We start from the raw sequence: 16,214 nt of genomic DNA, 5'->3' as shown, positions 1-16,214 counted from the left end.
GGACATTTTCTTGTAACTGACAAAGTGAAAGCAGATAGCATTACCTACAACCTGTTTTTTACCCATAAAAATCTCTGAGTCCAGGATTTCTTTTTCCCTACAGGAGGGCCAACATCATCGGGCTATCACAACCTGAGAATGGCACAAGGACATAACAATATGGCCCCAATTTGAAGAAAAATAAAGAACTTCTTTTTCTTTTTTTAGCCTTTACACTCAATGAGGGTTTTCATTGCTAAGTTACACAGTGAAAAAATTAGCACTTATGCTATAGAACACTTCATTTCATCTATTTAATAGTTTAATCCTAGAAGCTTTTATTCTGCAGTTAGATTACACAAACATGTTTCTCCCACCTTGTCATGGAGGAGAAAAACCAAACATACTCATTTGAAATGAAACTTTTCCATAGATTAAATTCAATTTTCTTTTATAAGATATTGCAAAATTCCAAATATTTAAAATCAAATCATTCAAAATTATCATCTCTGTATTGCCTTGTATACTTTTCCAGAGTCTTCATGTGCTTCATTTAAGTTTTAAAAGATCCACCTATTTCAATATAATTTTCTCGGTATCACTAAGAAATTTGCAACACTCAAGTTCTAATCTCACGAAGGTATATAATTTTGCAATCAAAGGTGACCTCCATTAGACTCCAAAGACTCCAATTTTCAACACAAAGATCACTGTAATTATTTCTATAAATCTGCATATTTATAAGCCAGGAAAATAAACCTCATCTTTTGTTGATAAATAATAGTTTTCACAGAAAGTGATGATTGAGGCCTATTTACATTCTTAGTATAAATCTGGTCACTTATTAAAGGTAAGTGTAGGTTGATTAATAACTATTTTAAATTAATGTATTCCTTGACTCCAAAAGTTATTTATGGAAATTAAGTTGAAAAGTGAAAATTCAAATTAAACATCTTAATATGTAAATGCATTTTATTCCAATTATTCTTAGGAATATACCAGTAATGTCAGATGTAGATTTAATAAAATATAAGTGGTAGGTCTGACTACACTTTTAGTGATTTTCTAGGTTAAAAAAGCCTTCATAATCCCAATATTGTTATGAAGAAAAATAGTGTTTTTAACTTACACCTGAAAGAATACAAAGGAGAAAAAATCTTTTTCTCCTGATTCCTGATCTTTTTTACATATAAATATTTTTTAAATTATTTCACTGTATACCTAACAGAATTCATTGAAAATTTTAACAATTGTTAAATCAGGGCATAGTTTAAGCAGTATTCATGCATCATGCATTTTAAATAAGATTTTAAATATTCCTCTTACATGTTACTAGAATTATATAATACTATACTTCAAAATTGTGGAAAATGCTATTAAACATGTCAAAGACTGTTTCTTAATAACTGCCTTACAGAAATTGAAAACATTTCTACCAGGAACAAAGCATACATTATGGCTTTCAACTGTGTTATCTAAAGTGGGAAATTAACATCATTATTATTATCAATACAAAAATATCATGTATAATTTGGATACATTGTTCCCAGAGAAAAGGACTCATACCTGTACATCTCAAAATACACAAATGCCTCTTGAGATGTCAAACAAAATATGTAGAACATGGGATTTTTGTTCCCAGCTGCCAACCTGAAGAAATGTGTTTGTGTGACATCTGACATGTGACATCTAACATCCTATACTATAGCTCATCCACTTTTGCAAGTACAACTGAATCTTGTTAAATGAACATATGTAGGCAGAAAATTCTCAGCAATTCAACTGTCATTTCCCAAGAAAATTTTAAGGGACATTCCGTAGTAGGAGAACAAATCTTCAAATAGTCTACCACGTCACTAAGAAAATGCTCCCAATCACAGAAATATATGCAACTACTGGCTATTCTTTAAAATGTTGGTCTCAAGTTCAGGTTTTTGACTGCTACAAAATAGTACATTTTCCTATTACATACAAGCAATAAGCAGAAGTGGACAGAAAACTGCATGTTACATAAAATTTTTGTTACATATTTTAAGATGTTACATTTTCTTTGTCCCATTCAAATGATAAATAGAAGTTGATATGCATATAAGGATTCTATTGTGCACTTTAATTTCTACACATATGCACAAATATAACAATGATTCTGTTAAAAAGAGTTAAATCTGATCCAGAAATTCAAAAGTGGGTAAGAAACTGCATGGAGGTTTGCTTCAGAGATGGGCAGGAGGCACTGTTTGTTTAACCAAGAGTAAATTATCTCTCACTTAAGAATCTGTATTTAACTGAAAGTATGTCCCATTTTCTAAAGCTTGTGTCTGTACTTCTATTAAGAAAAATTTAGTAGGAGTAAAATTTCATTAAAGCTCATCTTATTTAATCTTTTCTTCCCCATTCATTGTGCCTCATTTTAAAATCATAGCATTGTTTGTATTTAATAACGGTATGAATCATAATAAATTTTGGATGTTTCCTAAATGCATTGCAACTCTAAAGTATTGGCACCAGTAGATGAGGAGGTTGCATATCTAAACCTACCCAAGCACACTGACTGATTCACATTCACTAAATGGATTAACTGAAATAAGCATAATAAATGAAAGAGAATAAAATTAAAAACAATTTCACTCTAAGTGAAGGCTTGACTTATAGAAAGTGGCAGCTCTGGTGGCCCAAGGCATAGAATTAGTTTTGCTACTCGATAATTTGACTGATTCACTTGAGTGGCCAGAAGAGGACATTTTCTGCCTGATTTCAGTGTAATCAAGTCACCTGCTCAGTGATTGCTAGGCCCAAGTCAACTGAACTCCACTGAGCACTGAGTGTGTGCAGGGAGTAACAAAAACAGCTTTCTGCATATATGGGCAGAACCATTGAGCGTTAATGATAGTAGGAATTAACTCTTCCTAATGCATTGTTGTGCTTTCCTTACCATGTAATATGTACTGTGAAAAGGAGTTAGCCACCTTACATCCTCAAATTACCACCCATACCAATCAGCCATACAATGGTAGGTTCACTTCCTTTACTAATAGATTTTAAAATACATATATAAAATCAACCAGAAAAGGTACAAAGGAAAACACTGTGACACCATCTTTCCCTCAAAATTGACTCATGTCAATAATGTGTTTTACTGTAAGCAGCTGCTTGGTGTGTGGGGTATGTGTGGTGGCAATGATGGTGGTGGTGGTGGTATGTATGTGTGTACTGCAGCACTTTAGGCTTCATTTCTTCTAAAAGCTGACTGAGGCAGCACCATCCCAACATAAAGCAAAATAATACATCAAATGACAAGGTCGAAATGATCATAGGAACAATTAAGAGAACAACATCAATGACTTATAAATATAAACTTTGATTCATAAATGGTGACCTTTGCAAAATGTATCTCCATCTATTACCAATGCATAATAGACATTCCCACTGACCAATGTAATTATAAATAGTATCTAAGGAAACTCCCAGGGTTTACTTTAATTGCCATGCACTAGTAGGTGTTCAATAGCACTTCATTGAATGCATATACATTTGTTTCTACAAGTTAACCTCTTTCTTTTATGTAATAGAGATTCTCTCTGGCATGGCAAAAGGACATCAGGCAAAACAACTAGACTGGGACATTGGAGAATGTTACATTGATTTCATTCCTCCACTAAAAACAGGTTCCTCTGATCCACAGGCATGTGACCCAAATTTTTCTATATTCTATAGGTCCAATGTCTAAATAAAGGGGCTTCAAGAGCGAGGTTGAGGTTGACAATACCATGACAAGGGCGGAGAAGGTCAAGTCCCACCGTGCTAATATTAAGGAAAGTAAAAGAGGACACAGTTCAATTGATTTACAATCTGCAAAAAAAAAAAAAAGAAAAAAAGGTAGATATGGGCAAACAACAGCCTAGCAGCATCTGCCCCTCCCTAAGGTTTCAGATGCAAGAGGTTCAGCTCACCAAGCCAAACACTGAACACTGACCACCTTAGGCTGAATCCACCTGCTGGTGGAATTTTGGAAATAGTGCATTTGAAAGGGATAGCCAATCAATTTGCACATGATTTATTCCCATATTAATTGAGTCATTCAAGGGAAAAACCTGCTACAAAAATAATTGAAAAATAACGAATACTATTAAATGCCATCTAAATTACTACTATTTTAGCCCATGTTTTATTTCTTATTCTGTGATATGATTCATCCACTTTTTCCTTAGGAATAAAGTACACAACCACACAAACCATCTACATTAGTAAAATGAAAAGGTAATCTTGCCTAATTTAATAAGACAGTGTAGAAATATTCTTTCAATATGCTAAGACTTATGAAAGATTATATCTTTCATTTCTTGAGTTTATTCTTTCCCTTCAGGGTTCACTTTTTAATCTGCCCATATTTCTCAGATACAAAAAATATTATGAAATATGATCTGTTCTTAAAAAAAATGGTCAGAAGAACCTAGGGGCAAGACGGGAATAAAGATGCAGACCTACTAGAGAATGGACTTGAGGATATGGAGAGGGGGAAGGGTAAGCTGGGACAAAGTGAGAGAGTGGCATGGACGTATATACACTACCAAACGTAAAATAGATAGCTAGTGGGAAGCAGCCGCATAGCACAGGGAGATCAACTCGGTGCTTTGTGACCACCTAGAGGGGTGGGATAAGGAGGGTGGGAGGGAGGGAGATGCAAGAGAGAAGAGATATGGGAACATATGTATATGTATAACTGATTCACTTTGTTATAAAGCAGAAACTAACACACCATTGTAAAGCAATTATACTCCAATAAAGATGTTAAAAAAATAAAAATAAAAAATGAAATGTTGGAGACTAAAGAAAAAATATATATATATATGATCTGTTCTTAACAACTTTTTCCTAAAAAATGTCTCACTCCTAATTTAAATTACAGGTATGAAAATAAGAGTAACATTATGCATTTAACTTGCCAAAATAGACTAAGAGTTGGATGAAAATTTTATTGTTTACAAAAAAGACCATGGGCTCTAAATCACTTTAACATTTTTGCCCTTAGTTATGTTTTTTAGACTGGAGGGATTATATTAAATTTTAGATTATCTGTGTTATTGAGTGGAAGGGTGATTGAAATGCAGAATAAATCTGATACCTTACTCTTGCTCCAGGGAATTTTGCTTTCTTTTTCTACCCTCACCTGTCCAGTGGAGAAGCAAACAAGCAGAGACATAGACAAAAGGCAGACAAGTGTCCTCCATCTTTCCATCACTATCTCTGCAATCAAACAAACTGTTCATAGTGAAATCATAGGGCAAGTATTGGCTGGAGATGGAGTATTTATTCTAAAATGTAAAAAGTAGCAAATTCTTAAGATAATGATTAATCATCCCCTAACACTCAAAAAAAAAAAAACCTCCTTTTTTCCAAAAAATGCAAGGGTTAAGGGTACAAGCTCTGGAGTCAGGACTCCTGGGTTGAAATCTTATGGCCAACATTTATGGCAGATTGTTTCCTGGGAAAAATCACATCACCACCCCCCATACTAGTGTGGTATAATTTCTTTATCTATAACATCAAAATAATAACAGTACCTATCTCATATAGTTGTTGTGAAGATTAAATGAGATGTTGTGTGTATAGTACAGTACTGGATATTCAAAGTATTCAATAAATGTTATCTATTATTTTTTCTCACAAATATAATCTTAAATAAATTTAGTATTATTGATCTCTTTGCCTGCCTTTTTGATAATAATTCTTGGACTAAAATCAGACTTTTTCCTTTTTCCATTTTACAAACTAAGGTGTATAAATGTTAACCCAAGGAAGCCTGGGTTGTCTTTTATCAAGGACAAAGAGTTAATAGGTAACCAAATTTAAACTCTTTGTTCAAGTTTAGCCTAGATATGTGATATGCATATCTTTATATGCATATTTCAATTCAACAAACACATATTCAGCAACTATTAAAGGTAATATACAATGTTAGACATTGGTGGGGAGGGGGAATGGGAGGGAATAAAACAGACTTGGACCACAGTGAGCCCATAAACTGGGGTGGGAAGAAAGCAACTATTATTCATTATAGAAGTAAAGAAGCACTATCACGGAGGCCAAAACTGTGTGATATGGAGCACACATTCTAATATCATCAAGCAACAGTTACATATTCTCTTGCGTTTTGTAAATTCAATACTGTAGGAATGAGAACCTGATATGTTTTCAGTCAAAAAATTGATTTTACAGCAAGAAAGGAAATCTGCTTTGCATATCAATGTGTTTCTGACTTATAGGATTAACTAAACACTGTAATCATTATATTAGCACCCACATTTTTGCAATACATGGCTTTTTCACAGGTAAGCATTTGGTCACGAATATTTCAGTCCCTTGGCTCATCAGGACCAAAGAGTGAGAGATGATATTCATTATTGGATGAAAACTTTGTTTAGACCTAACATTCCTGGATGCCAACCAGGCATCCCATCAGCATTCATAAACATATGGACTATTACTTCTCTAGCACAGTAGTTTCCGTTAATTTATTGTATTTTTATGTAGTAAAGACTCACATCTTTTTCACAGCCTGTCAGAATAGCAACAAATTATAGTGATCATAACACTAAAAATTACAACATAAAGCAAATATTTATCTAATTTGGAGTTTGTAATTTTGAAACTAAGTGAATCAGCTCTATGCTACATTAATGAATGAATGAATGAATGAATAAATAAATAAATAAATAAATAACTCGTACCATTTTCCAACTGAGGAACAGCTACTGGTCCAGCAATTTAACTTCCAGATCAGCAGCCATAGTTTGGGTATTCGCCAAAAGATGTGACTGTACTGACTATGCCAGCAGAAGAGATCAAGACACATGGTATCACTCTTCATACTTGACAATGACTCTCCTGATTGGGCTACTTCTTATGCATACAAATGTGGTTACAAAAATGGATGTGAAGCTGCTAATGTTTCTCACACAGGTTAGGTGATGCATATTTTCTTTCCATGATGGTTGTAGCCTCTGTCCTCAGGGTCTTTCACATTCTACATCCTGTTTCTTAGTTTGTGAACTTCCTGGCATTTTATTTCAGAGAGTAGTAGGCCCAGTATAAACTGCTGAATATTTGTATGTGCTGGCTACTCCTGATTTTCCTCATATGTAGAAAAAGGTCAATTGAGAGGTACTTAGGACTATCTGGAAATTGGCAGGCAGCAACTACCCAGTAGTGGAAAAATGATGAATCAAATGTTGGGTTGGCCAAAATGTTCATTCGGGTTTTTCATGTTACAGAAAACCTGAATGAACTTTTTGGCCAACCCAATACATTTTCTAAAATGCCCAGACAAAAAAATCAAATAATGTTATGTTTAGACAGAGATTTTTTTTAAGATGTATTGAGTTTATCAGAGCTAAACATAACATTATTTTATAACTTTTCTAAGTTGAGAAAAATGGGACTGCTTTATGACCATAATTTTACAATCATTCATTTTTTAAAATTATTTTTGCTGATTCTTAAACCTCCCAAGTGAAGTTGTAAATGGAAAGACCCCCTTTCAGATGGATCAGCTGTAATATAGTATCTTTATGCCATGGCTACATGATTTTAAGTCATATTTCCCAAATAATAATAATGATAATAATAGCCGACCATTATTGAATGCTTATTATTCCAGACACCATGCTAAGTTATTTACATGCATAATGTCATTTAACTCTTACATCACATTTATTAGGCCAGCCCTATTGTTATCTTCTTTCTACAGGTGAGGAAAGACAGGTACAGAAAAGAAAGAAAAATAGGCTCACAGTCATAGAGCTAGTTATATAACACCTTTGTGTGCCTCACATTTAAATGCACTCAGTTCTCAACATAGCAGTTTTCACTTTTTTGCCATTGTAAGAGCACTAAATATGGACCCAGAAAAGTTATATTTCTATTCTGATTCTACTGCTATTACCTCTGTATTCTTTTTTCTTGGCCGCGTGCAGGCTTTCTCTAGTTGCAGCGAGCTGGGGCTACTCTTCATTGCGGTGCACGGGCTTCTCATTTCAGTGGCTTCTCTTGTTGCGGATCACAGGCTCTAGGTACGTGGGCTTCAGTAGTTGTGGCGTGTGGGCTCAGTAGTTGCGGTGCACGGGCTTAGTTGCTCCACAGCATGTGGGATCTTCCCAGACCAGTGATTGAACTCATGTCCCCTGCATTGGCAGGCGGATTCTTAACCACTGTGCCACCAGAGAAGTCCCAACTCTGTATTCTTGAGCAAACCATTTAATTTGTCTAGGCCTCAGTTTCATTATCAGCAAAAATGTTAAGATAAATACTCCACTTTACCTTGAAGGATTTAATGTGGTAGTAGTCACCAAAGTTCTTTTAAATTTCTAAGGTACTACGCATGCTTAAGAGAGTAATCATCATCAGCAACAAAACAAACTGATTCAAGCTATTATAAAATGAAAGTAGGAAGGTGATACACTCGAGGTCTTTTTTATGGAGCTGTCCTCAAAAGGACACATACCTATGGTGAACACTGATATCTGTATTTTGGAAAGTATGTCATGACTCTCTCCATTTTTCACTTGTTATACTTAGAGAAATGTGCCCCCCACCATTACTCTTATGGTAAACTCCTTTGTCTCCCTACACATTCAAAAATTTCAATCACAAAATTATTTCTTTGGTCTAAAACATTCTCAGTCTCTCTTTTATGGTGCCCTCTCTTTCATATGCAAAGAGACCTAAATACAATTATCTCATAACTGCAAGTTTATTGAGACACTCTCCCAACTTGGAAGGTGAGTTATTTGAAGGCAGGTGTCATGTTATACTAAACTTCAAATCCCCACTAACTAAATACTAAGTAAATGAGTTGAATGAATGAGACATTCCATAGATGAAGTTACTACTTCCACCTCAAAAAACATAATTTTTTAAAAAAAAACAATGCTTTGTAAAACGAGTTATGAATAATTTTTAAATTATGTATTGTTTGGCATATCACAATTAATTGAGAAATTTCTACATATTGGCTGTCCCTTTCATCTCTTTGCTTTTACTAAGGAAATTTGTGTGTGACAGGAAAATTATAAACAAGTTCAGTGTAGTCAGATAACTGGATTTCCTTTATATTTAGTTGAGGATCAGGGTAAATTTGATGAGACAAATTGAAAATTCAAGATTAATTATTTTGAAAAAAGATAAACAATTTAAAATAAAAAGTAGTTAATAAGTTGCCAGAAATAATATTTAAACGGTACAAAAATGGAGTAAGCAGAAAATGGGATGGATTAAGAGAAAAATTAGGAATAGTGTACAATCATAAAGCCAAAAGCATATAAGGTTTTCAAGAAGAAAGACACAGTCAAATACTGAAGATCCATAAAAGAAAATAAACAATTAAAAAAGAAATGGCGTTTTAGTAAAGTCATGGGGCTACATGAAATAGAGTTTTAGGTCATTCTTAGATGGATCAACCATAGAAAGAAAGAGGAGTACTCCTGAGTCTGCCAAGAAATATAAGTGTAATCTAATGCATGGTTTAGCCCAAGGTGAATATGGTCTGGCCAGTAGGACTCGATTACAAAATGTTGGGCATACAGTCTTCAATGCACATAGGTTTTTATTTTTGTTTGATTAATATGGAAGAATGTTAATGAAAGAGAAGAGATGTTGTCCCTTTCAAACAATTTGTTAATTCCTTATCTATTTCTTTGTCATCCTACTATACCCAACCCAGGTGATAAAATTCAGAACTTCTTCAGTTTCCTATGCTGTGAATGGAAACACTGCATACAACCCACATTTTTTACTAGCTAGACAAATACAAATGGACAATTAACTTCTTCCCTCCCTTTCTGTAACTTCATACAATGGTAGCCATACTGTGGTGAACCTTCATCTTGGGGTACTTTCCCTCCACCATCTTTGATTTCTACTTTCCTTCCAGCTGCTCTCCCCAACTCCATCATGCAATACTGCAGACAAATGGCTGGGGCTTCAAATTAATAAACTAAAAATTAAAAAGTAATCAGGCTACAGGGGAGCTGCTAGCAGACAAATCAATGTTCCAGAGTACTTTTAACAGTCTCAAGTTGTCAGTCCACTTTTCTGGGTAACAGAGCATGTGTAGTAAGTAATTCCTAGGACTTCACAAAGGTTGCAGTGCCTTTTTTCAAGTAATCAAATCAATGGAGATTGCATCATAGAAGTTCTCACTTTTGCACACATTTGACACACCAGAGATATTATTTGGCTTTATGTGGCATCATTATTCCTGCCCTTCTGGAATCAAAACCTTAAAATGGCATAAATTAGTGACACCAAAGAGGTTGTAAGAGTCAAAAATGTAAATCACGCTCAGTAAGTATTCATTAAATACTTTTGTTGAAAGAGCTTGATACTCATAGTAAATTGACAGAAATGGTCACAATATTCAAGTATTTTATTTTAAAGATAATAAAATAATTGTATACAATTAATATCTTGCTATGCTAATTCAGACATTCCTATGTCAAAAGAGATTCTGTTTTGACGTAATAGCTTTTGCTCACCTTCATAAGTAGAGCAGACCAGAGGGAAGAGCATACACAAAGTCATGGATGTGTGGAAGAGCGTGGGGTATCTGAAGAGTAGAGAGGAGTTTAATGAGGTTATACAGTACATGGTGACTGAGGAAGGAGTTGTAGGAGATGATGGTAAAAAGTTATGCTGATCCTGGATCAGAAAGACTCTTTTTCCATGTTAACGAACTTTATTTTGCTGTCAATAAAAAGCCATAGAAGAGTTTCAAGCAAGGGGTAATAAGAGATTTGTATTTTTGAAAGATCAGAAGTGTTACAGGAGGGTTGACTACAGAAGGGTTGATCTGTCGACTACAACTAGGACTAATGTTAAAGTACTCTCCTTTTGGGATTTTAAACATGGACACAACTTTGGAAGCTTTGCATTTTATCTTCAGTTAATTTTTATGTTAAATTTTTGGAAAACCACAATATATCAATTACTGTTAGTTGTAAATTACTAATATAAAATAAATTTGAATATGTAACTTATTAAAGGAGTGTTCATTGCTGTTCAAATGAACAAAAGTAATATTTAAACAAACATATATTTTTAGCTGGAATTCCTCAAAAACATACAAAAGGACAAAAAGAACTTTATTTTGCATACCTCTTTTAAACAATGTTATTTCTTTAGAAATGAACAATGTAAACAATGTCAAGAGAAAATAGGCCTTTCTTTTGTTCTACCTCTAACAGGACACCCAAGGATGATTTGTGGGAAATCATGATCATTTACTTCAACAAATGTCACCTTTGGGGGAAAAATGGGTTTATCATGAACATTCCTAAGATTTCTTAATCATTCTCTATGACTTTGTTATCTGAATAAGTCTAACAGACAATTCACTGGACTATAACTGAGACAAACACACTTCTAAACCAGAAAATCAATATCTTTCTCTCCTTTTCAGCCTATAAATTTTTCAAGTATTACTCCTATATCCTCCTCCAATCTTCAAGATACTTATTTCATATTATGAAAATTAGTAAACAGGTCTTCAATCACTCAGTACATGTCTTTAAGAGGCTAGTATACTTAGACCATATTCTCTTCTAAATTTTAACTATCTTGCATAAAGTGTGCAATTTATTTTAACTTGCTTCCTATGCAAGCCTCTCCACACCCTCGGTCATTTTAGTTATCTTTCACAAAACACTCAACAGATATTGTAGTCCTAAAATAAAATCAAATGTACAGATATCAATATCAGCCTGGGACACACAAAAGTTTTTTTTTTTTATTTTAAGTAGTAGGCATAGAAGTTATGCTCAGAAAATATAAAGGTCCACTTCCATAGACCATATATTCTTCACTAAAATACACACCAGAAAATGTTTGACTTCAAACTTCAGTTTTCCTTTGATAGTGTAATGGAATACCACACATTTCTCACAGTTTAAGGACAATGTTCTTTGCTACTAATCCATTTATCTAATTAGTTTAATTAAGCTTTTAATTCAACTCACACTTTCACAGTGAGGTGTAATATCTTGAGAGCTTTTCCTGAAAAACTAGATTTGGGCTTTTTACCCCTTGTGACCAAAGCATCTAAGCCCAAAGTATGTGGTCTGTACATAAAGCCCTTCACATAAATGAATTCAAAAAATTATTTTTCTTCTTTACCCTTATGGGAAGTTGGTTTTTTTCCCCAGAAATATCTATTTCAGCTTTCAAGTGTGATCCCAATCAAAGAGTAAACTGTGAAATAAGAAAGTCATAAAATGTATGATTCCAACTTTCAGCTTGAAAATATTTGTCTAATTCTACCCTGCGATAACTCTAGGCAAACCATGAGGTAGGAAGAATTTGTTTGGGTTACCTTTCCTATCTCTCTAGTATTGGCTTCTCTCCCCTGCCCCTTCTTTTGTTCTACTTCACAATGTCAAGGTCCATGATGTTGCACAGAAAGAAACCACTTATCACCCCGGAAGGATAGGCCCTTCACTTTGATCCTCAATCTTCATTCCTCATTGACTATAATCCTGCATTTAGGCAGAAATAGATAGCCATTTATACTAAGGTCTCATGATTAAACAAAGTATGACTTACTTTAATTCAAGGATTAACCTTTAAACAGGACAGTATTTTGTGCAAAGGCTTGAATTCAGGATTTAGGGATAGATTGTCAAAGAATGTATTTCTAAAACCAACCACCCCAACTGTGAGAAATTATATGAACACCTGAAACTTTTACACATTGCTGATGGGAATGTAATTGTACAACTTTGAAAAACAGTTTTAAAGTTACCTATAAACTCAAGCATACACTTAACATACAACCAAGTAATCCCAGTATCATATTTATTCAACAGAAATGAAAATACATATCCACAGAAAAATGGGTAAACAAAGGATTAAAGCAATGTCATTCACAATAGCCAAAAACTTAGATACTCAAATATCTACAAGAGGGAAATGTAGGAATAAATTGTGGTATATCCATACCATGAAATATTACTCAGCAATAAAAATGAAAGAACTATTAATACACACAACAACTTGGAATCTGAAAATAATTATGCTAAGTAAAAGAAATTAGACAAAAATAATGCATGTTCTATGATTCCCTTCATATAAAAGTTTAGAAAATACAAGCTATAGTGACAGAAAGCAGATTGGTGGTTGCCTGGGAGACAGACAGGGAAGTATGGTTGGGGAAATAGGAAAGTTTAGGGTATTGAATGTGTTCACAATCTTGATTGTGATGATGGTTTCGTGGGTATGCACATATGTCAAAGCACCAAATTGTACATTTAGATATGTACAGTTTATTCTATGAAAGTTATGTCACCAAAAAAAAAAAGCTTTTTAAAAAGAATGTATTTTTAGCAAGGAATATTCTCAATCTTTTTCAAATAAAGATACATAGGCAACAATTCTCAGTTGCATATGATGACCCTCTATCCACCAATTGATTATTGCCAATTGCCCTTTTTCACCAATGCCAGTCTATGTGAAAAACTCCCCATCTTTTCTCACCCTGACTTCAATTTAATATTCATTGCTATCCTGTATAGATATTTTTATTTATTTTTATTACAGTGATTTAAGTAACTTTATGTACCTTCACATGGGATACAAGGGGGAAAGGGTATTTTATATGGTTAAAAAAATAGTTCTTCTCTGTTGGTCCTTGTGTTACAGAAGTAACAATACTGAAAAAGAAAACATTACTTTTGAGGAATCAGACAAAAGAGAAAACTCAGAGTTTAACTGGTCCTTTTTATGTTGTCATTTAAAGTCAGAATTATAACTTTTATTTCCAATGTTAATGTAAGTAGAATATTAAATGATTTGCTAACCTAGATTTATTTTACAGAAAGATTTAAAAAACTTCTCACCTGGTACTTTCAGGTATACATTAAAAGGATTAAGTGAAAGCACTCAGAGACTAAAAGCACAAATTAGTAACATTTTTAAGTTCTATATTTGTGCACTCTCTACATTGACTCAGGCATGTGTACAAAAACACAACAATTTTCTTTCCATTTTGAGAACTCGCAGGATTTTGCCTCTATTGATTATAAAAAAATGAGTTCAAAATATGATCCAGAGTTTATACATTTCAAAAAGGGAAACAAAGAAGTCACACAAAATTTTTTCACCACCTCCAACACCACAGTAATCAATCTCTACCCCCAACTTTTGGCTGATAATAAAAGAAAGATATCTGGTGGTCTATAGATTTTTTTAGAGGTGGGAACCAGGTATTGAGGCTAATTTTTGTTACTCATTTCTGGTCACAATATGAACATGATGCCTATAGGTGCTAAATCTTATTACCCTTAACCTCTTTAATTGAAAATAGTATGAAATGTATTCAATATTTTGTTCTGTAGGGTTCCTTGAATGATTGATACTCAGTGTATTTTTAATAACTATACAGAATATTTTTTGATTAACTTAACTACATGCTTTAGTATTATAATGGGTTATTTCAATACAGCCTTCCACTGCCGCCAATAAAATAAAGCGGTGACAAAGTAGCTTATCATCTGTCAGGCATATTGTACAATGGAAAGTTTTATTGTGCTACTTAAATGGACTCTTTCTTCCCTGGGAAAAAACAAGCCAGCGTAAAGAGCAGATACTGAAAGAGTGACACATGTAGTAGATGAAGAGTTGTATATTTCATTTCATGTACGTTGCCTACAATTGAGAAGACAGGGTTGGGGTATGGGTCCTGGAAAGGCAAGTATATCTTTCTACAACCCACTAGACTTGTCCTGCGACAATGTGATTTTTATGAGATTTCTCATTTGGGGATGGTTTGAGTATTGACCAGATGGAAAGCAGGGCAATATGCAATATATCATTTATCACAGTGACAGTGTGTGTTTATCCTCTCAACACAGGGGGAAGCTAGAACTGTAAATGTGGAGAAGCATTACAGCCAGACTAATGGGTTTTGGCAACATTTCTATTTCTCATTAACTTAATCATATTAATTCATTAGCCAGATATATCAAAGTAATTCACTCAAGAGTTGTCACAAGAAACAGTTTATAACTGTTACCTTTTTCTATAGGAAAAGTAAGTTGCAATCATTCAAAGGATTTTTTTATACTTCTTGGAGAGAAAATCATAGCTATATCTAATTATAATAGCTGTCCCACACTGTAAACGTCTATAAGAATGATCAAAAAAGGAAAGTAGAAGATCAAGGTTTTATTTTATTGAAGTTATACAATCACCAACAGTTAATTATATGTATTATTCCAAGAATTTCCTTCTTCCAAAACATGACACATCCTATCTCTCATATTTAACTTAAGCAGTTCTGATATGACCCTGAAGATTTATAGCCTCAATTTTCAATGTCAAGTTTTTGTATGAAAGATATAACTCAGTATATTTGTAAAGTTATGGTATTAATGGTCAAGAGACCTGGGCTTTGAAATTCTGACTCCACCCCTTACTGTCTCTAAGATTTGAGGCAAATCATTTAAATTCTTGAACAGTCATTTTCTTCATCTGTTAATAAGAAATATTAATGCTAAGCTTACAGGATTGCTATGAGTATCATGAGAAAACATTTGAAAATCATTCTTTTAATGTTTATTATTATATAAATTTCAAGTGTACAGAATTATAATTGAAGATATGTATATACTAAAATGTGATCACCACCACAAGTCTAGTTGCCATTCATCACCATACAGTTGACCTCCTCCACCCATTTTGCTCATGCCCCCACTCCCTCTCCCCTCTAGTAACCATTAATCTGTTCTCTGTATCTATGTTTGTTTTTATTTTGTTTGTTTGTGTCTTTTTTTAGATTCCACATGTGAGTGAAATCACACAGCATTATTTACAACAGCCAAGATATGGAAACAACCTAAGTGTCCATCGATGGAGAAATGGTTAAAGAAAATGTAGTATGGGGGAGTGGCCAACATGGCAGAACAGGAAAACCCTGAGCTCACCTCCTCCCACAGGCACACAAAAATTACAACTATTTACAGAATGACTATTGATGAGAAGGATCAAAAGACTAGCAAAAAAGATATTCTACCACTAAACATATAAAAAAGGAACCACAATGAAAGGGGTAGGAGGGGTAGAGACACAGTATAATCAAGACCCATACCCCCAGGTGTGTGACCCATGAGCAGGAGGATAATTACAATTGCAGAGGTTCTCCCCAAGGAGTGAGGGGTCTGAGCCCCACATCAGACTCTCCAGCTCAA

At 34.0% G+C, this 16,214-nt stretch overlaps 1 protein-coding gene and 1 pseudogene across 6 annotated transcripts in view; both read right to left on the bottom strand.

Moving 5' to 3' along the window:
- Nucleotides 1-9,926, bottom strand: part of LOC307180186 (ubiquitin carboxyl-terminal hydrolase 10-like) — a 74,417-nt pseudogene extending 64,491 nt beyond the window's left edge. Inside the window, exon 1 of the transcript in view lies at nucleotides 9,830-9,926. The product of the transcript in view is annotated as a ubiquitin carboxyl-terminal hydrolase 10-like (transcript). The remainder of the gene's footprint in view (nucleotides 1-9,829) is intronic.
- Nucleotides 1-16,214, bottom strand: part of DACH2 (dachshund family transcription factor 2) — a 634,770-nt gene that overhangs the window by 354,768 nt on the left and 263,788 nt on the right. The window lies entirely within an intron of this gene.

This window comes from Stenella coeruleoalba, assembly GCF_951394435.1.
Source record: "Stenella coeruleoalba genome assembly, chromosome: X".
NCBI classification, from domain to species: domain Eukaryota; kingdom Metazoa; phylum Chordata; class Mammalia; order Artiodactyla; family Delphinidae; genus Stenella; species Stenella coeruleoalba.
This window is presented reverse-complemented; position numbering and strand designations above follow the sequence as displayed.